General features: G+C 46.5%; 1 protein-coding gene across 1 annotated transcript in view; it reads right to left on the bottom strand.

Annotated features, from left to right (window-relative positions):
* Nucleotides 1–23862, bottom strand: part of TCF7L1 (transcription factor 7 like 1) — a 145663-nt gene that overhangs the window by 95632 nt on the left and 26169 nt on the right. The window lies entirely within an intron of this gene.

Below are 23862 nucleotides of genomic sequence, written 5' to 3'. Positions count from 1 at the left end.
AGTATGTTCAGTGGGGCATGTTGTAATGGCACAAACAGCATAAACAACCTAAAAGCTCATCATTAGGTGTATGGTTAAACAAGATGAGGTCCATCTTCGGAAGACTATGCAACCATGAAAAAGAGTGAGATAGTCTGTCCAGCTCCAATGAGTAATATACTATTCAAAGAGAATTTGGCCCAAGGGCATCTGAACTCCCCGTATTAAGGAATCTCTGCCCTCTTTTGAGGCCTAGTGGGAGGCAGAGTCCACCTCTCCACCTTGGAAGCTGCAAATGCCAGCAACTTCAACAGCGGCAGTATCCTCACCATTTGGGTCTTGTGGCATAGTTGTTTCCACACACAGCCTTCCAAGAGAGTCTGGGAACCACCCTGATGTCCCTTAGAGAAATTCTTTTTTTGCTGATATGTCAGTTGACATCTACTGCTTACAACTAAGAATCCTACTGATAAACATATTCAGAGTAGGACCGGTTTTTAAAAAAGAAAATAGGCCCTTATATGCCAATAGATAATGACAGCTAACATTTCTTGAGCACTTAACATGTGCAGAAGCTGTTCTAAGCTCTTTTCAGGTACCAACTCATTTAGTTTCCAAAACAACCCTATTAAGTCTGTACTATCATTCTCATTTTACAGATGAGAAAACGGAGGCATAGAAAAGGGTAAATAATTTGCCCAAAGTTACTAAGTCTATAGGTAGTGGAAACGGTTCATGAACCCAGAACTCACAATCCCAGCTATATGTAAATAGGACAATAAAATACTTTGAAAACGGGTTGTAGGAAGACTGTCCACACCAGTTATCTCTGGGATGGGACTGTGAGGTACGGCTGCAGGGGGCTTCTGATGTGTTCCTTCTATATCGTTTGGAATGTTTGCAACAAGAACCATTCATGTGCTACTTTCAGATAAGGTTGTGTTTGTGTAGGATTAAACCTGACCAGAGTGGTTGCAAACCAAAGGCCCTTACACTGAGCCTGTCCTGGTTTCCTGCTGCCACCCTCCACCCACCTCGAAAGACTTGAGGATTCAGCTGCAAGCTCATGCCTGGAGTTTCCTCCTGGTTCTCCTGTGACAAAATTCACTCCTGGGGTGTCTACTGTAATGCGGCACATACAGGTGGGCGTGGAAATCACAGAAGTGATTATTTACCCTGGGGTCAAGGGCACCTGGGAGCCCCAATTCTATATAACACTCCTCCAATTTGGCCTCAAAATACCATGTGGCTCCAGCCACAGCCTTGATCTATCCATCCACTGCCCTGTCCATCCATCCTGCCTAGTTCTCTCAGTTCTCTGACAATTTTCAGTCTCCAAGACCTAAATTAGAGCTATTTCTTCTGGCAACCTTGGTTTCTCCTATTCTCTGCCCACATCACTTCCTGAGTGTAATCCCTCCTTTGTTGGTAGAAAAGTACCATGTGCTTTTCGGGGGCCACTTCTGTTTATTCATCCTCTTTCTTCTCTTTACCCAGACGGTCATCTCTTTACTCTTGAGGGCCACAATCCTAGGCTCCTCACTCCCATCCTTATATAGTCACCCGCCACTACCACACACAGGGGCAAGTTTTTCTAGAAACACTGCCTTGATTACCAGTTTATTCTGCAATAACTCTGACAACCAAGTGCTGTTTTTTTATGAGTCTTAGCCACGCAAAGATTTTTGTCTTTTTATTTTTAAATAGTTTCAGACCTACAGAAAAGTTGCAATAGTAAAATGAACTCCCTCCACCTAAATACCCCCAATATTTACATTTAACTTAATTTGCTTTATCCTTCTCTTTTCTCTCTCCCTCTCGTTTTATTCTCTGAATCATTTGAGACTATGTTGCACACAAGATACCCCTTTATCTCTAATACTTCAGTATGCATTTCCTAAAAGAGACATTCTCTTACATTACCAGTTTAATTATCTAATGAGGAAATTAACACTAATACAATAATATCATCCAGTCTACAGCTTTTATTCAAATGTTGCCAATAGCCCAGGATCCAATCCAGGCTGAACACTGCTTAGATTGAATTTGCCACCTTCTAGATGTGTTTGAAATCTTTGATCCCATCTGTGGAAAGAGCCCTGGATAGACAATTACACACACCATCCTGAGCGAACAAGTCACTTTTCTCTTTAGGCTCCACTTTCCAACCCCATGAGGATAAAAAGATAGAGAAGCCATGGGTATTGTAGCCCGACTGCTCTATATATTGAAGATGACCAGCCAGTGGGGTCACAGCTTGCTCTGGCAACCTTCAGCTTCCCCCAGGCAACAGAGAAGTTCATTTCACTGTGTGATTACTAGGTGTCAAAGCCCAATGTGTTTTACATGCATCATCTCATCTAATCCTCACATTTCCACCATTATCCCATTTTGCAGATGAAGAAACTGAGTTTGTAGGGGTTATGTAATTTGCTCACAATCTCTCCAATGCTCAAATTCAGGAGTAGAAATGAGGAGGGTAGAAAACACGCCTTGTCATTCACAGTCCAGCTAACCCTCTCTAGGCTGAAATAAGGCCCCTGGATCAGAGGAAAGCAGAAGCTCCAGAGACCACTAAGGCTGCAGTGGCCACCAGGCACAAGGCCCAGAGAGCTGCGTGGCCCTGGACGCTCTGGTCATGTTCGGCACAGTCTCCTTAGTAGAGAGAAGAAATGGATTCTGTGATCACAGTGAAAGCAAAACTACACCAAGTTTCATGCTGTGAAACACTTTGTTTTGGTGGCCTGGAGTTGAATTTTTATCCCCACCTTACGAAGAGCTTTTTTTCTATGGAGATGTATACATGGTCTGGTCCTCTGTAGGAAGTTGGCCACAGTCAGTGAAGAAGTCAACCTCTAATGCACTATTACAGAGTATTGAGCACACACTACGTGTCAAGTGCTGACTAACCCTCTGATGGGTGCCATCTCATTTCACCACTGGGTTCCGTGACCTTCCCTGGGCCAAGCTGGCACCAGATCAAGTCTGTGAGACCTTATATAGCACCTGCAGCTTATATAGCACCCTAGGAGAAGCTGTGGGGGCCAGATGCTTTGAAGCCAACATCACATTAAGCGGACCCACATTCCTCCATTAGCCATGGAGCAAATCAAATTCTACCTCGTAAGGAAAGGCCATGTATGTGTCCCAAGAGGTTCGTGACCACCTCCTCAAGTTATGTGACACTGGAAAAGCTCTTGCCTTCTCTCCTCAGCACAGATGCTGCCGCTACTCTGGCTGCTGGAGGTTTTGGGAACAGCTTCTCTGTTTGTGCATTATATTTCTCCAACTAAACTGCGAGGCTCTTAAAGACTTAAGATGTCTACTTTTTGAATGCCGTGGCCCCAAAGAAGGAAGATGTTTCCTTTTCTTTTTTTCTTAACACTTAAAACTGAGGTAGAATTTATAACACTGCACCAGAGTAATGCTTGTAGCAGCCCTGAAAGTATTTAGCCTAGTAAGTTCCCAAAATGAAAGATTCTACTATTTCTTCAGCTAGAACTACAATTGCTGCTGCTGCTGCGATCGTCAATCGCAATTTTGTAAAAATGGGGAACAGAAAGCCTCCTTGGCATTTTGGCCTGGCTCTCATTCTCCCCACGTTCTCAGCATGGTCCTTGGGTCCCTGTCCACAGTGAGGACACAAGCCAGAGATGAGAACCAGAGGTTTCCAGGGAATTGGCTGCCAAATGGCACAAGCCACAGGGGTTAAGTCCATGCTCCCAAATCCACATCTACCACCAACTGGTTTCAAGTTGGCCCAAGGCACTGGTCCTCCCTGCATGCAGGAGGTGGAGCCTGCAGAGTCCTCGGGCACTCCCTACACAGCCTTTCAGGTCTTAGATGTAGGTTCCTGGCCTCTGAAAGGCTGTTTGTTCTTTATGGTCTTTTCCCACCTCGAAAATGTCCTCTGTCCCTTCAGGGTCTCATATCTACTCTCCTTCCAAACGCGAGGTGATCCCAATTCTTTCAGTAGGCTGCCTGAACCCCTCAGAGGGGCAGAGTACATTAAAGCCTCTTCAAAGGAACAATAAAGTACATCAGTGTACCCTCGTCCTAAACAGAAGGAGCACCAACTTAGTTCATCCAGTCAAGAGCACTTATTGAGTGCCTCAGGTATGTAGGACTATGAAGATAAAAGGCAAGATCTCTCAGTCTTTTAAGCGGAGGGATAAGATGGGTGGTACACAAAGGTAAAAACTGAAGGTCAGAGTCAAAGACAAGTTTGTGCAGGCCCAAGCTTGCATATTCCTTCCACCCTGAAAGGTATTCCTACCCCTCCCTTCCAGAGCTCCCAAGCACACAGAATGAATGAGCCCCAAACGGCTATCCAGAGTCACCCCTCTGGGCTCACTTCTGGGCCCCGGGCTCCGTCGAACAATCGGAGGCTTCTGGAGGCAGGCTGAGCAGGCACATTCTCATGTGCGGGGCCCACAGCACCCCTCTCAGCTGATTGTGTCCAGGCGGCCGGGGTCTCCGAGGCGCATGAATGCCCCTGAATGGGCCCATTCAGGCTGATGGACAGGAGCTGAAAGCTGCACACACACAAAAGCCAATGGGCAGCGGGGAGGGCTCCAGCCCTGGGGTTTGCCCACGGGAAGGGAGGCTGTCCCACCAGAACGGACACTGTGAAGACCTCTCCATATTCAGTGGCATCCTCTGGGTGCCAACTACATAACACCCCCTACCCCAAAGGGTAACAGCAGCAGAGGCTGGCACTGTATGTACAAGGCTGAGAGGGCTACAGGCAGAAATTAAAATCCAACAAACGACACGTAAACAGACACCCTTTTTTCTTAATGGCAAGATGGGGCCCCGGGCCGAGGAGCCAATGGGCGCTTCCATGTGCCTAACTTGTACCCGGTTAGGGCTACATTCCTGACACCCATGGTGACCTTTAAGGACTCCAACTGACCTGAGATTGTTTAACATGTCACCAAGAAAAATTATCTCGAAAGGACACAGCAAATATTTAAATAAGGATTGGGCAGACACGGTCCCATTCTTATGTCACTCACTTGCTGTTTTCCAAGAAAAAAATTTTCTGAAACATCTGTATTTTTAAATAGAACCAGGAAGGGGAGAACCACCCACCTGGAATTGTTTTAACTGCTTCGAGGGAAGGGCAGGCTCTGCTGGTCAGAAGAGCAGAGAAGTCTATTTACACTGCTGCATACAAATATTTCAAGCTCAGAGTCAGGTGGCTACTTTGAAAAGGATGCTTCTCAGCTCCAAGATCACATTACTTTAGAAACAACCCCCCAAAAGATAATTAAAGATAGTTCCTCCTCATAATGCAATACTATAATGAGCAATTAAAATTAAATTAGTTTGTCATAATAAAAAAGATGGATTACATTCTTTGGCTTCTCAACCCAGAGTTAGTAATTCATGGGGAGAAGTCTGTGACTGAGTAGCAGTCTTACTAAGAAAATATTAAATGTTCAGACTAATTCTGTGAAAAGATCAAGATAACATGGAGACAGAGATGTACCCTGGCACGATTATTAGTTTTGTTTACATTTATTTTATTTTTAAAATAATGAGATAATTCAAATATATAAAAAAAAAAGAACAGAGAAAGATATAAGTGCTAATAAATCCATCATCCCAAATTTGCAAATGTTAAAATTTTGTCATATTTGCTTCAGGTCCTGTTCTTTTTAAAGAAATAAGATGTTAGGGAACCAGAAGAAACCACTGCTCTCCTGCAGAGGCAACCGCTTATCTGTATTTTTATACGTCTGCCATTATTGATGCGACATAAACAGACTATAATATTGTTTTTTTTTTGTATTTTTTTAAGTTTTTATTTTGAAATAATTATAGATTCACAGGAAACTGAAGAGAAATGCACAGGGAGGTCCTATGCAGCTTTCACCCAGCCTCCCCCTCAGTGTTAACATTTTGCAGAAATAACTAGAGTACAGTATGAAAACCTAGGATCTCGACACAGAGCTTATTCAGATTTTACCAGTTTTATGTGTGTGGGGGGGGTGGGGGTGGGGGAGGGGGTAGGCTCTGCATTTTTATCATATGTGTAGCTTTGTGTAACCACCACAATCGAGATACTAATCTGTATTCTTCCCACCGGACTCCTTCATGCTACCCTTTTATGGAGGCACCAACCCCTTAACCCTGACAACTACTCATCTGTTCCCTATCTCTATAATTTTATTATGTTGTGTTGTTGCATGTGTTGATAATTTGTTCCTTCTCATTGCTGAGTAGTATTCCACGGTATGAACGTACGACAGTTTGTTCAGCCATTCACCGCTGAAGGACATCTGGTTAGTTCCAGTTTGTGGCAATTCTGAGTAACGGTGCTACGAACATTAATATATAAGTTGCTTTGTGAACATTAGAGAAAAGCCCTAAAAGAGCCCAAGTAATTTTGAAAAACAATAAAGGAATCTTTCCATTGTTAAAGAGTAGTATATAGCTACAGTTATTCTGACAGCATGGTATTGGTAGAGGAATAGATAACAGATCAAATAATGCTGACCCAACTGTACAACCACAAGGAAAAAAAATCAACATCAACCTCAATTTCATACCTTATACAAAAAGTCAAAATGGATCACAGACTTAAATGTAAAACATAAAATTATAAAACTTTAAAAAAATAGGACATATGAAGATATCTGACTTCTACAATTCACAGAACATCAGGAAGAGCTTTTAAACACATCTCCTCTGGTCTGTCCCAAATGACTGAAATTCCACTATTAGACAGTCATACCTTTGGCTTAGGGTCTTGTCCAGAAAATTTCTTTGGGAGAGATAAGATATAAGCTCTAAATCTTGGGGTGAATCAGAGTATCAAGTCCTCTCCAGCTGAGAGCTGAGAGGAGGTTCTGAAAGGAAGTAAAATGAAAAAGATACTAAGCACTTGGAGAATTGAGGAGGGTGAAAAGGAGTAAGAGGAAAAATATAACATTCTGACAAGTTCCACCTACTTGATAATGCTAAGATCAGTTCTTCCAAAATCTCTACCTGGTTCGGTGGTGGCGGTGATGGGGTTTCACCAAACTACACCCAACAAGAGCAGACAGTCATACAAGCCGTACACCAACTCATGTGCACAGTAGAGTGTGTATACAAGTATAAGAAGATGGGAGATTGCTGATTTTTCCTCATTAGTATCGTCCATATCTAGCTCAAAACAAAGAATGTGTGTTCCAAAAAGAATAAAAGTAAGGAAAATGTATTTATTATACATCTAGTATTTTTCTTCCTGGATTTATTATTTCTTTTATGTGGATGTTTTATGTAACTACTCAAATTCCTTTTTGCAGGGAACTTGTTTTTAACTCTGTGTGCAGCATGGTTGAGGAATGGAGTCTTCTAGTTACAGGTATGTTGGGCATATTACCAACTCCCAAAGAATCAAAAACAATCAAGTGCTTTCAATCCTAAAACACTACAGAAATGAATTCTTCATCTATGCTAATTCAGAAGGCACAATGGAAACCACATGGTCATGTGATCAAATTTACCAAACCATAAATCTATGTCACATAATCTGAAGAATAAGCATCTTAGAAACAACAGGAAGGAGAATTTTAAATCAAGGAAGTGGTTCCCATGTGGTCCCATGAGATCTATGCTTGGTTTTCTCATCGGAGTGGGGAGTGTTCACAGAAGAGGCGTCAAGTCTCCACGGCGTCCCCTAAGGGCAAGGAGGACCCACAGCAGCTCAGAGAGAGCCCTCAACTTTTCCATGTTACTTTCAGTGGGCCCTAAAAAACATTTCTGCTTTATCCTCTCCCCACTAGAAGCCAAACCCTCACCTCCTGGCCTGGCCACTCAGAGTTAAAATGAGGCTGCAGAGCATAGAGACCAGGATGCAAGGCCTCAACCAAGGTGGGCTGCGCCTACAACAGGGCCCTCCCAGTTCTCACAGTCTTCCTCTCTACCAACTCGTCACAGAAACTCACCATGGCCTTAGTTCAGTGTGGCTCCTCAGGCTGAGGCACAGTCATTCTTTCACTCAAGGCACCCTCCTGAGAAAACTTAGAAGCAGTGACAAGACAGTGCTCTCCAGAGCTGAGGCCACTCTGAGTCACGCACCTTTTGTGGGGTGCCCTAGCTACCCCGAGGTTAAGTGTGAAGGCACTTCGAACACCTGACTCCTGCTTGGATCGGGCAGCCCACGGAGCCTTTCTGTACCTCAGTCATCTCATCTGTAAAATGCAGTGACACAGACTCATGAGCAAGCCCTCAGCACGGGCTGTTATTATGATTCCAAGCATCGCTCCCAGTGCACACTTGCTTAAAACTGATTTCCTGATAGTCCCTACCCAGGCAGTCACATTCTTAAGGAATGTGAAATTCTTCATCCAGAGCTACGAAAGATCTCGTATGCTGGAACGAGCTCCAGATGTGGAGTCAGAAAACTGAGACACAGGCAGAACCTGACGCTCGACTTCACTGCGACACCTTGGGGCAGGCCCTTGACCTCTGTGAGATGGTAAGAGTCTTTACCTCGCGGGAGTGCCAGGAGGATCAGAAGGGAGGACTCTTGAGAGCTAAGCATTCCAGGTCATAACAGGAACTCATGGGCCAAATCCAACAGCAAAGGCCTGGCTTCCTGACATGGGCAGTCTGGGTAGAACGGCACAGGACTTGGCATTCAAACGGAAGCAAGCACAGTCGCTGGGCCTGCCTCACCCCATCCCAACCCATCCGCAAGGGCGGGGAACATGAGCAGGGCCACCCTTTCAGCCCGGGCAGGGCAGCATCCACCAGGAGAGAGTTCAAGTGCTGTAGCCTTGTCCTTATACCCAGCAGGTCAGGTCAAGAAAGGGGTGGGCTGATGAGATGAGCTTCCACTGGGCTCTCAAGGTAAAAAAGCTGGCCTCCAATCTTCATACTCGGAGGGCTGGAGTTACAGGGAGGTCTCTTCATAATCATCATCACACAGATGCTAGAACTACAAAGGACTTCATGGTTGCAGGATTTTTTTCTTGCAAGCTGGCTATTAAATGTGCCCCTTGTCCATTCATTCTCCTCCAGTACTCAGTCTGGGCACATGCCACCAAACTTTTAAAACCACCTTCAGGTCATCTTTACCCTGGAAGATCCCAAAATCCTCAGCCAGACTCCACTTTCCAGAACGCTGCCTCTGCCAGGCCTAGTCCTCTTCTTGGCCGCCAAGGCGTGCTCAGGCCAGTCCTCAGGCCCTCTCCTCTGTGCTCCACCCCTCGGTGCCTGTCTGCTGACTAGAATGCCTTCTTCTTTATTCCCCCCAGCTACACTAAGCTATACCTGACATATATAACATTGAATAAGTTTATATGATTTGATGCATGTATATATTGTGAAACCCTCTCCTCCTTTCCACCCAGGTCCAACCAGGCCTCGGTAGTTTGGCTGAAAACCTGCTCCACAGAAAAGGTCCTTCCAGACTTCTAGCCTACATAGAGACTTCTAGACCAACTTCTCTCCCAAAGACATTGCCTTAACAAGGAATCCAAGTCCAGGTGCTGTGCAAAGTAGTAGTGCACTATGCTTTCAGAACGCCACAGCGGTTCAAAAGTTCTCCTGCCACACCCCAAGTCAAAGATCCACCTCACTATGTCTGACTCCCACTTAACTCTAGTTCTTACCACCCTCCCGCCCCCATGTCTCAAATTACAGATGACCTCAACCCTCCTCCCATGGCCACAGCCCAGCTTCACTGAGGTCAAGGATGGCCAAGGAGCCCCATCACCTACCTCTCTTCCAGGCCAGGGCCCTCCACAGACTGCTCATTACCATCCGTGTGTCGTATGTGTCTAAGGCCTGTGGAAGCTGCAGCTCCCAGAGCTAAGCCTCAAACTGCAGAAGTGGGCGGAGCAGTACAGAGTTGTCTGGGCCGTTCTCTACCTTGAGCTGGGCTCTAATATCCAACCACTGCCCAATACACTTAGAGCCATCACTTACCATATTTGGGTTGCTTTGATCTCTATGACTAAATAAGCTCATTGAAAATGGCCCGAACCATGTTCGCCTGCACCCTCTGGAGTGCTGGGCACTGGCAGGCATACAACTATCAGCTGATTCATTTACCCATTGATTTTTGCCCCAAATCAGGCCTGACTGTACGACATGCCTATTCATCATGGCTGAAATTCTGACTAAATTCTGAAATTCCTGCCCTCTGTAAGCAAACAGGGTTATAGGCTCTGAGAGCCATCAGGCAACAAAGGCAAAGAAAGACACCAAGAAGGAACTGGGAACATCCATAACAAAGTCCATTACATACAATAATTATGTGACTACTGTTTGCAGCCTTCTTCCCTAGCCCTGAGATATAAACGTTGGACTAGAAATGCCACAAACCATCCATCACAGCAACATGAGTTTCAAATGGCTCACATCTGTACTAGCACGGGGGGACAAGTTGGAAATTGAATAATGAGCTCCATCAAGGTTCGGCCTTCATGAGAGACACTAGTGCCATGAGTAAATGCTTGGTTGACGTGCTCTACATGTTTGAAATGCATTTTGAAATTGAGTATTTCAGGCAAATATCAGGTGCACTCAGGATCTGGGCTGCTCTTTTTAATCATGGCACAGACAATGCCACTTCCTTTTCCTCCTGAGCCCACAAAAGGACCACATTTCTCAGGTACCCTTGCACTGTGACTGACACATGCTCTCTGCCATCCCTCATCTCCAGTATGGATGCAGAAGCCCTGTGGAGAACTATGGAGAAAGCCCTAGAACAGTGGTTTTAGGTCCCTGATGCAGCAGCAGCAGCAGCAGGAACTTGTTCGAAATGCAAATTCTCAGGCCCACTGCTAAGGGAGGGGGGCCCCATGATCTGTGTTTGAATAAGCCCTTGGGTGGTTCGGACACCTACTCAAAGCTGGGACCCACTGCTCCAGAAGATGGCAGAGCTCCCAACAGAAAATTCTGGGTCCCCAAATGAATGGAGCAGTGCTACAGACCCACACTGGAGACAGAAATAAACTCGTACTGTGTTCAGCCATTTGGGGGGTTATTTTGTAAAGCAGGTGCTCTGCCCCAACTAAACCACGGATAATCACACTGGGCTTAAGGTCTGTTCTACCCTCTGGGGGCACTTCCCACCTGGGGTTTCCTAATGTCAAAGGCTGGCAGGGCAAGCTCTCTGGAGAGCAGTGAGCTGGGGTTATTTTATCCTGGCTGTGACAGCCTGCACAGCAACCCTTTCTACCCACTCATTCATTCGTTCACAGTCCGGTTGGTATGTTAACAATGGGGGAAGCGGAAGTCACTGCAGGGCCAGGATCAGATAGCAGCCAGCTGCTGGTGTTAACACATTCCTGCCTCCCTCCAGCACTCTTGCTTGCCACAGGCTTCATGGCACCCCAGGCCAGCACCTGCCTGCTTGTCAGTTAAGGGCGTCCAGAACCCGCATCTGGGCCCTAAGTCACAGAAAGTATCAGGGACCCTGTGCCTGCAGCTCCCGTAGGCCAGCAGTTACTGCAACAAAACAATCCAGGCCCCAGGCTGTCCTGAGAGGGTTGGAAGTCCATCTTTCCTTTCCATCTGTGACACACAGGTTCGGTTTTGAGGGCCTTATCTCTCTTTGCCATCTTTCCCTTTCTTCTCCAAATGAAATCCCACTTTTCTCTCAAGCACCCCTCACCACACATGTACACATCTGGCCTCTCCCACAAGTCCACTGACCACCCCCTTCTCCTGTGTCCTTAGGCACTCAATGTCTGAGACTCAGTGTGGCCTCAGACATCACAGGACCCACACCATTCAGGTTAACTGCTTTATATGAAGTTCTGTGCCTCCCCGTTAAAACATAGTTCTTAAGGACTGTGTTTTGCACATCCTCCATATACCCTTAACCTTGGCACCAGACATAGGGCACTAATTAAATTGACGCTCACTAAATGCTTGCTTAGTGACTGGTTAATGAGGGACTTGGAAGGTCAGCAACACCCAGGTGAGCACCTTGATGACACTGTACATATACCCGCAGGACCAGTAAACTGAGATTTAAGACACAGACCAGTCTTCTTTCCTGGGGGCGTACTTTGGCCCCAGACTTTCTCTTCCGAGCAGAGCTCTCTTTCCTCTCCTCCAGCCGGCTCTTGCTCCCCACTATGATTATCCAAGCACGAAAGGGACAAGTCCCCTTGGCTCTGAGAGCCACTCGGGGCTCCCTTGCTGTATTGAACTCTCTCCCCACCACATATTCCTTTTCCTATGAGCTATTTACTTATACCCTTTGCTACTGTCCCCAGCAAGCAGGGCCCAGGCCCAGCACAGAAGTACACATAGCTCTGTGAGCCTCCGATACTCGCTACCTTCCAAAGCGAGGCCTTCTCCTGAGCAGTTTTAAAGGATGTGGCTGACTTACACTTGGTTCTTGGCCATACACCAAAATGGACAAGGAACGAATTCCCTCCATCCCCAGGCATGCTGGCCACTCCTGTTAGGCAGGTATGCTCACCTGGTGCCTCGCCTCACTGTTCCTCTATCTTTTGCAAATCTCTTCCCCAATCCCCCCAAATAAGCCCCAAGCCAGTCGAGACCACATGGTAGCCTGCCTCAAAGATTTAAGAAACCTGAAACCACCACCCTCCCCTTTCTCTCCTTCAGTCAGGAGAAATCAACGACCGCCTGTCAGGCAGCAGAGAGCAGCTATTCCGCACGCCAGCGTAAGGTGCACGCCTGTTGGGAGCCCCAGCAAGCTGGGGATCATGTGCTTCACACCTGCAGTCTAGATACTTGTTATTTGCAGGCCATGTTCTGTTGAGCAAATTATAAAACGTCACAGCACCTCAGTTTCTCCACCTGTAAATGGGACTAACAAACCTTAGCCTCCTAGGGCTGCTGTAAACGCGGACACATGGGACAGTGACTGGTGCACAGGGAACACTCCACAGGGATCAGCTCTTACTCTTGCTGTGGTTATTAACTTCTCAAGCCTCCCTTTAGGGGGGTCACCAACCTCTGAAGAATGTGAAAGACAAGGAGTAGAGAGACCATTGTAGGCCAGAAGACAAAGGCCACAGGAGAGCTCATGGCCACAGAACCTTCCAGAACCCTGACCTCCATGGAAGAACATCTGGAAAACTTCACAATTATGATGCTGGACAGAGCTCAGTCCTTTTGAATCTCTCATCCAGGAATTGGGTAGAGTGGTAATTTACTAAGCTGGCAATGATGACTTCACAGTTAGAAGCCATTTAATTACACATTAGATGTGATTACTTATTCATTTCAATTTTGAAGACTAATTTTTTAAAAATGTATACATGGGTATATACACATAAACACGTATGTGTATACATATCTTTTTCATACATATATTTTTTCGAGCTTGCAAATATCTTTCACTGATAAGCACCAGGAAGGGCACCGAGATGCTAAAGAATGTTACAGTCTGAGAGAAGCTCAGAGGACTTCTTTCTCTTGTGGGGACAAAGGGGATAGAGTTTCGAGGAAGACCCTCGAAGGAGGCAGCCTATGTGGCAGGCTGGCTAGTAGGGTTACGGCATCTAGCACAGAGCTCACTACACCATCAGGGTGCAACAAAAACTTGGGACTTCGGTAGCAGAAAAAGCAGAGAAGCGGTCCGGCTGAGGAAACAGTGTGAGCAAAGGCTGGGGGGAGTAGTGCTTAAAGAGCAGGAGAGAGCCTGGGCTGGCTGCACTGTAGACGACATGGAAGAAGGCAGTAAATCAGGACATAAAATTATGCTGGCAAATGTCAGCACGTGGACTCAGCAAACACTTGTCGAGCTCCTACCTCTCTGTGGCATGCAGCGGGACTCAGTGGTGAACATGCTAGGCAGGGTTCCTCCCAGGGGTGCTGGGCAAACCAGCTGCCTGACCCCCGCCCCCCACCCCCCGACCCTGAACTGCTGATTTAGTAGGTCTGGGCAAACCCCCCAAAACACCAAGTATTTCTAAGCAGTGCATGTAATTCTGACACACGTTTGGAAGACACCCATCTGGATCCATGCTATTCTCAAGAGGGCCTGAACTCCCTCGATCTCAACGTGCCTTCGTGAACTTGAATCCCTCCAGAGTAGGAGAGCTCACCACCTTCCAAGCAAGTGCTTTGTGAACTGTAAAGTGCCCCACAAAAAAACCAGCTTGATATTATTGACAGAGGGTTATTATCCCGCCTTGGGACAGATCAGACTTTTGGGTTGTTCTTCCTTATTAAGAGTCGAATCTGCACTCTGTGACACCCTTCGACCATCAGAGGCACAGCTGTTGTCCCCTTCCTCTCTTTTCTCCTGAGCTCAGCAAACTGTCATCTCCTCTGGTAAGGTTTAGGACCCCATGGCACCTTGACCACTCGCATTCCCACAAGCTCCCGTTGTCTAGGTCCCTTTTGAAGTCTGACCCAATATCCCCCAGGTGATCTGATGGGCAGGAGGACACTGAGGCCCCTCCAGCAGCCCTCCCAGATCCAGTTCTGCTCCCCTCTGTCCTGGTTTCGGCTTCTCTTCTTCTCAGGAGCAAGAGAGACTTTGGGAAGCTTCTATTTCCTCTATCGAAATGGCATCCTGGGCCCCAAGCACCAGGAATACTTAATCGAAACAAAACTAAAAAGCCCATTTATTGTCTCCAGTTAAGTTTTCCAAACTCAGTAGATCCTCTAGAGCTAAGGAAAGTCAGAGAAAATTGTTTAGAAGAACAGAATGGTAACTGTCTTTTTTTCATTCAGCATCTAATAATAGTTATGATTCAAGAGAAAAGTTATATTTCTTTTTCAAAAAAAGATAAGAAATCTTTTTATGCACTTACCATGGAAAAGCTTAGCTTGTCAAATTCCGCATGTGAAAAGGAGCTAAACCAATAGTGCAGCACGGCCTCTCAGCACTTGGGCAGCTCACTCAGCCCCATTCTAACCCCTACACTGGGTGGCAGGTAATGGAAGGGCCCAGCGGGGGCAGGGGGTGTGTGGCAGGGCTGGGGCAGTTCCTCTCTGGGACTTAGCCAAACTCTCTTGACTACACTAAAAGAAAAAAAAATCCTCTTTTGGAGGATTTTCTTTTTCTTACCACACTCAATGTGTTGGATATGGGGATGAAGATGGGAACAAAGGCTCAAATCTGAAAGATGCCCTAGGACAAAGGTTCTCAAAGTGTGGCCCTGGACCAGCAGCATCAGCATCACTGAGAACTTAACAGAAGTACAAGTTCTCAGAGCCCCGCAGTGTGCTCTCGGCCCCTGCAGGTGATTCTGGTGCATTTGAGAACCATTACTCACTCCAGCACTGAGGCTCTGTTCCACTCCAACGAAAACCAGAAATTGTTCTGTTCCTAGTTGGTAGGAAATAAACTCCAGGTGTTCCCAATTATATTGGAAAGGTCAGCATCATTTTGAGTTCAAGGTGAGTAGCTCTACTGATTTTAACATGGCAGTAGAGGCAACTACTGTCTTTTTGCTATTCCGAAGGAAAAGAAGACAATGCGTGCAGCATATGGGTGGCTTTGGAGGGAACGCGGCTCAAAGGTGTCCGAAGACTAGCAGCTCAGCCTTCCACAACCCCTGCCTTCCCTAGCGGGGGGTCTGAAAGCCCCACTCCAGTGGCTGACCACTTTATCTAACCATAGGTTTGCCAGCCCCTTCCTCCACCTATCTTGCTGGCTCCTCCACCCACACTCCACTCACGCACAACAGGCTGCAGCCAGGAGACCCAACCTCAGAAGGGCTGGCCAAACGCCCACAGTGTCCCCTAACTCAAGACACCTAACACAAGTGTTTAAAATCGCAGCACTGACCGACCGTCTGTCTCCGCGGCTCTCAGAGCTCAGGCAGGACAGATGGAAAACACAGTAAAGCCTGGACTTTGACTGTGGAGGCCACGGTGACCTCTGATTCCAGCGACTCAACTAGGCCTCAATGTCCCTATGTACAAAATGGACAAATAACTATCTAGTAAGCATTCATGAAATGTCATCAATTCCTGGCCTGGAAAGATGAATCCTCTGGGAGAGGGGTAGAAGCATCTGGATGCTGGGATTCCGGCACCCTCTGCCCTCTAACACCCTTCTCCCTCAAACTCCGACCACATCCCCTTCTGGAATCTTGAGTGCACGGCAGGAGCTGAATAAATGGAGTGAATTAGGGGAGAGAGGCAAAGGAGAGAGACTTGTGGATGTCCAACTCAGGCAAAGGCAGAATTGATCAGTGATGGTATTTGAGGGGGAAGGAAATGCTAAACAAAACAGTGTTTACTACCATGAAAGGAAACCTGAACAGTAACCAGCTAATGTGACACACAGGAAATTCTGAAAAGCATATAAGAATACTGTTTTCTTTTTCCTTCTGAAAGATTAAAACGGTTCAAAAATTCCTTTCTTTTCTGAAGAGCTCACTGTCCTACATATGGAGATGTTCCTACGAGCACAGAATGTGGCCCAACCTCACGCGACTTCCTTCCCCCTCCCCCCAAAGGTTCCCTGGTTTCTCTCAGGGGTAGGGGACCACGACATCACTGATCTGTCTAGTCAGTGTCACTAGTTAAAAATGAGTCTATAACTGTTCACAGCCATCCCAGTGCTTACTGTAGCTCTAAGATATTTGTGTTCTTTAGTCTTCGACTTATAATGCCTAGAACTGGGGGAGAGATTGTTTTATAGTGAATGAAGAAATCACCAAAATTTTGTGTATATACTCTTGATTATAACTCTATAATGTGGAGGCATCAGAATAAAGACATAGGTGATACGCGAATGAAAACAGGTTGGTTAGGTGATGGGGTTATTATCTTTCATTTTTCATTAGTGACTTTACACTTTAAAATTTTAAATATATATAGTAAACATAGCAGGCTTCCAGGATCCACTGATCTTCTTTGGAAATTGTAATTCACCGAAGCCATTACTTTGCCAGGATGGTGACGGGTAAGAAGGGCACAGCCATGTGAGGACCAGTTATCCTGAGACACCAGAGAAGAGAGTGCAGCCTACCCTGGGGGACTCCAGAGGGAGAGAGAGAGAGGGTAAGAGCTGAATACAAGCAAGAAATTCCCCACAAGTGGAGTTGTCCAACATCAGAAGTAACTGCCAAGCCCCAGTGTCCAGACTAAGCAGAAGTGTGGGGAGGGAGGGACTGAACAGTCATCTACCTGCAGGAACTGGTGGGCTCAAGTGCGTCTAGATCTCACCTCTTAACACCACAGGCTGCAGTGTAAACATGTGGTCAGTGGAGAATGGAAGCCTCAAGCCCAGACCTTCCAGGGCCTGGACCACAACATCTGAGTCTCCAAACCAATCAGTGCTTCTTGGCTTCAAAATGGGCTGGGGTATGCCCAAGACAGTGCAGAGGCCCTAGCCCAGCGCCTGCTGTGGGGGCTGCCTCCAGCCTTGCACCCACCCCTGTATGTCCTACAGGTATCATCATTTTGCACCCTTGCCACAAAGGGGAAAGGTAGAGAGCGCCTCCCAATGCAGCAAACAGGAAGAGACAGCTTCCTACCAAAGCTAGTAAATATTTTATCAGAAGGAAGTTTGTCTTTATAGGAATTGTTCCATCTAGCCTTCCAATCTTTAACTCTGAACCTCAGAAATCCATCTGATCATCTCTTTTTCTTCAGGAACAAAAAAGCCAAAAAATAAAGAACAGACCGACCTAAACATGCTTGCTAACAGTAAGACAGGGAGATGAGCCAAGCAAAATGGAAATGCTGAGAGGCCTGCACTGAGATAGTCAAAAGCACTCGGTCACACTTCCGTATCCTGGCTCCTGTTACAGCCAACTTTTGTTTACTGGCCTACAGATTCTCTTCCTGCCTTTCCCAGCTTCCTATTTTAATTTTCTTCTTTCTCTGGTCACTATTATCTCAGCACACAATGAACACAGACAACACAGAAGCGGTGAAAAAACTCAACGAAGTTACCTGCTAATGTCGATTACCTGATCCGGCTGGAAGACAGAGAAAGACAGGCCAACAAAGAATGGGGCGTACCTCACTGCTATTGATTTGGTTATCTCAAGTCGCAGCCCACCCCTAATCCTAACCGAGAAGGTTCAAGTCTGTGGTCTGTAGGGAAGAGAATGGGAGTTCTCAAAGGTCCCCACTGAAAGGCGGCCAGGCACTGGTTGCTATTTTGTGGAATTTATACAGATGTGAATAGTCAGAAAGAAAATCCAGGGTTTAATTTTTGATCAAAACTCAGCCAGTTTAGCTATGCACTTTCAGGAATTAACAATAGAAGGTTAAAGCAGGATTTGAAATGATTTAACCCGATCCCCCTCCGAAGACCATTGTACAGCTGAGCAGGTGCCTCCATTCACACATTCCACCCTCTCCAGTTACATGGCAAAGGGCTCACAACTCCCACACACCTCCAGGCAGCAGTCATAGAGAGCCCACTGTGTGCTGCATGGGGCGGGCCAAGGGACAAGGACATCAAGAAGACATTGTCTGTGCCATGTCGCAGGTATGCTTTGGTTGAGGCCACAAGGCAAAAAAATCAAAGAAACAGAAGCACACACATAAGCACAAAAATGTACACTTACACACAAGTAACAGTTGAGACTGTAATGTCCAAAAGTCCCTAACAGAAGGGTCCTGAGGAGGAGGTGGGTTTGGGGAGGGACTGGCAGTGGCTATAGAAGTCCAGGACACTCAGCAGGGACATCAAGCTGGGGAAAGCTGGAGGTGCTAAAGCAGACTGTGGAGAAACCAGTAGGGCAGGAGCGGAGACAGTGGGAAGTGGGAGAGGCTAGTAAGTTCAGATTTGACCCACAGGTCAGAGGAAAGGAACACTTTGATAAAGTCGCACATTGTACACCGGTGGAGAAAGGCCACAGGAGATGGGGAGGTCCACTCTCAGAGTGAACAACGACCAGCTAGAAGAGATGTCTGCACCTTTGCAGATCCTGACACCCACCTGGGAGGTGGCAACATCGCCTTCATTTCAGGAAGGAGGAAACCCCATTAGCATTGAGCCTTCTGTTACATTTCAGAATGGCTCAGTGGAAGCCCTAAAGTAGAAGAAACACAAATGTTCATCAATAGATGAATGGATAAACAAATCATGGCATAGCCATACAATGGAATATTATTCAGCCATAAAAAAAAGAATAAAGTACTGATCCACATCACACCATGAGTGAACCTTGAAAACATTACACGAAAGAAGCCAGTCATGACAACCAAAGTTGCATGATTCCATTTATATGGGACATCCAGAACATGGAAAGAAATGTGATCAGTTGTTGCCAATGGCTGGGGGAAGAGAATGGAGAGTGATTACTTATAGGGTGATAAAAATGTACCAAATTATATAGTGGTGATGGTTGCACAACTCTGTGAATACACTAAAAACCACTGAATTGTACCTTTAAAAGAATAAATTTTGTGGTATGAGAATTATATCCCAATAAAGCTGTTATTTTAAAAACTAGTTTGATGGGAGTTTTTCTAAATATGTTTGCTAGGCCCCGATCTTCCTATAGAAGGTATATCTGTTTCAACTGAATATTAATAATTAAGGGTCATCATTTTAATTATCAGTCAATGGGCACCACCGATTATAATTAAAATAATGTGCCCCTCACTGAAGTGCTTCTGAATACCCTGCATGGCGCCCCCTTTTTTGTTTCTGTCCCCTGTGCTCACTATCAGGCTGCCAGCCAACACCTACCTGCGACTGGGATGCTGCCTCCCCCCACGCCTCAGCTGTGCAAGTCCAGGCCCGAGCTTGTGGCAATGCTCAGAACGAATTGTGTCAATCAGGCACCTGGGTGAGGCCCCTCTGCTGAGACCGAGCAGAAAAAGGGGGAGAAGACAACTATGTTATCAAAGAAGGTTGGGGGAGGGGCACTACAATTTTAAATAGAGTGGTCAGGGAAGGGCTCGCTGAGATGGCAATCAAACCAAAGGAGGGGCGTGAACAAGCCATGCAGTATAGGGGTGAATGCTCCAGGTGACGGGAGCAGAGAACACGTGTAAAGACAAGAGAGTGCCTGCCAAGTGTGTCCGAGAACAAGAGGTCTGGATTGAGCAAAGCAGGCGAAAGAGTGGTGGCCAGAGTGTTCATGGGGAGGTCAGCTCAGGTAGGAAGAGCTCTGGCTTCTCCGCTGAGTGAGAAGACGACTACCTCATTGGTACTTCAACGTAACCTTGCTACTGGGACATCACTATCTGGTGCCCGCCATGCAACCCTGTTGGGTGCACTTAGCTGGACACACAACTAAGTGTGACCTGAGGTAAGAGGTACCATGAGGGGCTCCTTGTGGACACATGACTAGCATCTGCCTTCTGGAGGCAACAGTAAGGCAACGATTTAAGCAGGCTATGAGAGATGGCACTGCCCACCTCACTGAATAGTCCGAGAGAACACACCGGAGCAATGAAGACCGAGAAACTGTTCTCCCCAAAGAACTACTGGAACTCAAGTAGTAATAAGGAACATGTTTTAGAGTGAGGAGTGAGGTGGGGGGAAATGGAAATGTTACCCCAATAGGATAAAAACAGCAGTTACCGAGTACCAGAGACACCCGATGTGTGTGATATCTCCATGTTTTACGACAATCTGGCAAAGGTAAAGTTACAATTCCCATTCCACAGGTGACAAGATGGAGACTTGAAAAGGCCCAGTGACTTGGCTAAAGATATAAAGCTAGCAGATGGATGATGCTTGATTTCAAGCCCAGGTTGGCCTCACTTCATGCGTCTTTCTATCGGTCTGATCACATGAAATTGTTGGATCAGCAGCTACTTCTGAACTACAAGAATGGCTGCTTCAGCAGGACCACATGGAGAGGCTTGAAACTCTCAATATTTACCCACAAAAGATGCTCTGAAGGTTCTCCCCGGAGGCAGAACTTCTCATTAAGTCAGGCCCTGTGAGTTGGGAGCACACAACAAAAGTTTCGGAGTCTGGCAAAACTGTGGTCAGAACCATCCCAAGAGTCCTTACAGATTCCCAGTCTGGCCTTTCTGGATCAGAAGGCCAGCAATCTGCATTCTAGGATGCCCGCCCACTACCCCCACATCACTCTGACACAATCCTGCCCCAAAGGTCTGAAAATCTAACTGCCTTCACTATTCCTTTGGCAAGTGGAAACTAATTTCAAGGTGTGTATTTTTTGAAGTGTTCCTAGGCGGAAAAGTCCAAAGGAATTCTCTGTCCACAAGCCACCTGCACGTACGTTCCCTGCTGAGGCTCCAGTCGGGAAGCGACCACAGAAGAGGAGCTACCTCCACACCTACCGTGTGCTGCCTTCCTGCAGGCAGGAAAAAAAAGCAAATTTCAAGGCTCCACAACAGGTACCATTTTTCTTTCTAGAGACAGTACTAAGATATGTATGAGAAGCTGCTTCAATTACAGACAGAGGAAGGAAGAATCAGAGAGAGCTTTCTCATTTACAAGGGAAGTCTGAAGAGCAGCAGGAAGGCGGGGACAAAAATGAGCAAGGAGGAGCTACTGACTCTTAGTGGAAATCCTGGCTTGTTTTACAACAGGGTTTGACGGCAGCCAGAAGCAACCCATGATTTGGCAATAAAATCATGAACGAAGTTATCTGCTTCTTAATTTTTTTTTTTTTTTTTTTACTATCTCAATTTTCTATGTTGCTCAATTTTCTTTTGAGGAATATGTATGACTCCCCCCAGCCCCAATTGCCTTAATCTTATAGTCAGGTTGCTCACTTTGTTAAAAAGGCTAGACTTGATGTTTCTGAAAATGAGAGCTACCTATGGACACAGGGTCTCTGCCCCAACCGTAAGACTGACGGTGAAGTCAATTCCCCTCTCCACACCAAAGGGAAGGTGGTGTAGACGTCTCCACACACTGCCTGATGGAGCCCCTCCAGAGAGGCAGCATGCTGTTGACCTTTGGGATCTCATCTTCTGCGCTCTGAAATAGTACTTTCAAACTTACCTTGTCATGCTCTAGAAAAGCAGACTTCAGCTACCTCAGCTTTTAATTACAAGAAAATATTATCCTTTTTTTCTAATTCTGACCTATCGCAGTCATCTCAAAATGAGTTTAACTACTTCACACCTAACCATTTGCTAAAGTAAAACCTAACTATTCGCTAAAACATCTTGATTGCCAGCCTCTTGCATTCCAGGATAATGACTATTAATCAAGAAGGCTGTAGCTTAAACTCCAATCTGCTTTGGAAGAGTCTGCAAAATAAGGACTCCAACCAGAGCTGTCTGGCACTTTATGATGGGAGTTGGTGGAATCTACCACTCAGCCAGCACCAATGGAACATGAACATGGCCACACTGGGCTCCCAGGGTGGACAAAATATACAGCACAGGGGCCCTATATAGAGAAACAATCAGAGAGCAACACAATATGCTTTGTCTTGTTCATTAATCACATATAGAGAAGTAACATATAGGAGTTATAAGACAATACCGTGACATAACAAACCAACTGTGTTTGATTGTGAGGTATGTAGAAGAAAATGTGACAGCGGGCTAATCTGGAGTTCGGGCCATCAAAGCCAGTGCTGTTAGAAAAGGGACAGAATGTTGTGGGATGGAGTCTGGGAGGGAAGCAGACGCATGCTAGCACGGGGAAGGGGTTGGACGAGAGCCTGCTGAATGATGGGAACCATCCAGCTGAGTGAGGCCAGATGTGGGAGGCTTTGAGTAGTAGGTAGGGAAGTTTAGACTTGGTGTGTGAAGTGAAAGGGAGCAATGGCTGCTTTCCTAAAAATGAAGTTATAAGACGATGGTGTTTTGGGAACAGGGAACTGATACCCATGGGCAGGGCAAGTTGAGTAAAGGAAACGGAGGCAGGATGTTATCTCAATTAGATTTCTGCCTGGGGATGGTGGCAGCCTTGGCCCCCTGCCACAAGTTTAGTTTCAAAAATTGTATTTCCAAAGGGATCCGAGGCTTTCCTCTGATAACCTGTCCAGGGTTGTAACTCCTAGACTCTGTCTAACCCCCAGCTTTGCCAATCATTTGGTGGCGCTCCTACCTGGCAACACCTAGGCTCCCCCAATTCTCTGGCACTGTGAGGGCCTCCTCGTTTGTGACCTGGGTTCACGGAGTCCCCCTGGAGCCTCCTCATAGAGGGTCTTATGTCCCAGCACTTGCTCCTGGGAGCTGGTCTTGTACCACGTACTAGCTCTTCCCACCAGGAAGCCCCATGTTGCTGGAATGAGTCCAAAAAAAAGGGGGGAAGTGGGAGGTATGGCTGCAGGTATGGAGCAAGGATTTATCTCTGACTATAAAGGTTGAGTACCCTGCTGAACACCTTAACCAAAGAAACTAGAATAACCAGCAAACAAAAAATAACAATAGACACATATGCGCCAACATCCCCAAATGAATAAAACCCAGGCACGGTAAAGCACTCTTATCCTGTGGCTGTAGACTGGAGTGTCCCACTTAATCCGATGTCCTGGCTAACTAGGAGGTGCCAAAGGCACAGTAAGCACATGACTGGAGTTGGGGGAAAATCACCACCTTCGTTTTAGGTGTGTTCTGGGATTTGTATCACATATCTTCTTCCCTTCTACCATGGAGATTGGGCCTCACAACAGCATGGGCAGGGGGTAGCTACTGTTCCCATCTTGCGTCTGGAAGCCAGGCCCAGCAGAGTGGGTACTCAGTTCAGGGGTGCAGAGAGAGATAAGCAAGGCCCCTAGGCATCCTTCACCACAGCCCTCACCATGTCTTCTCAGGTCCAGCCGAGGTGTCTCTATTCCCTACCTGTCCCCTCATCTCCTGTGAGGCCTTGAGCTCCTCTCTGAACCCGAGCTGGCTGCTGCCTTTGTTTCTTGCCTCTCTCTTGCCTTACTCTCCTTTCCTAGCCCAGAGAAACACTCTGATCCCAAGCCCAGGACACAGGATGCTTTCCTGCAGAGTACAACCAACATCGCCACCTAAGACAAGATCTTGCAGCAGGGCTCCAAGTCCAGACTGGATCTTGTCAATGGCAATCACACCTAGTAC

The sequence above is a fragment of the Rousettus aegyptiacus genome, unplaced genomic scaffold (assembly GCF_014176215.1).
Source record: "Rousettus aegyptiacus isolate mRouAeg1 unplaced genomic scaffold, mRouAeg1.p scaffold_m13_p_7, whole genome shotgun sequence".
In the NCBI taxonomy this organism is placed as follows: domain Eukaryota; kingdom Metazoa; phylum Chordata; class Mammalia; order Chiroptera; family Pteropodidae; genus Rousettus; species Rousettus aegyptiacus.
Note: the sequence above shows the minus strand (reverse complement) of the source record. Positions and strands in the feature narration are given on the sequence as shown.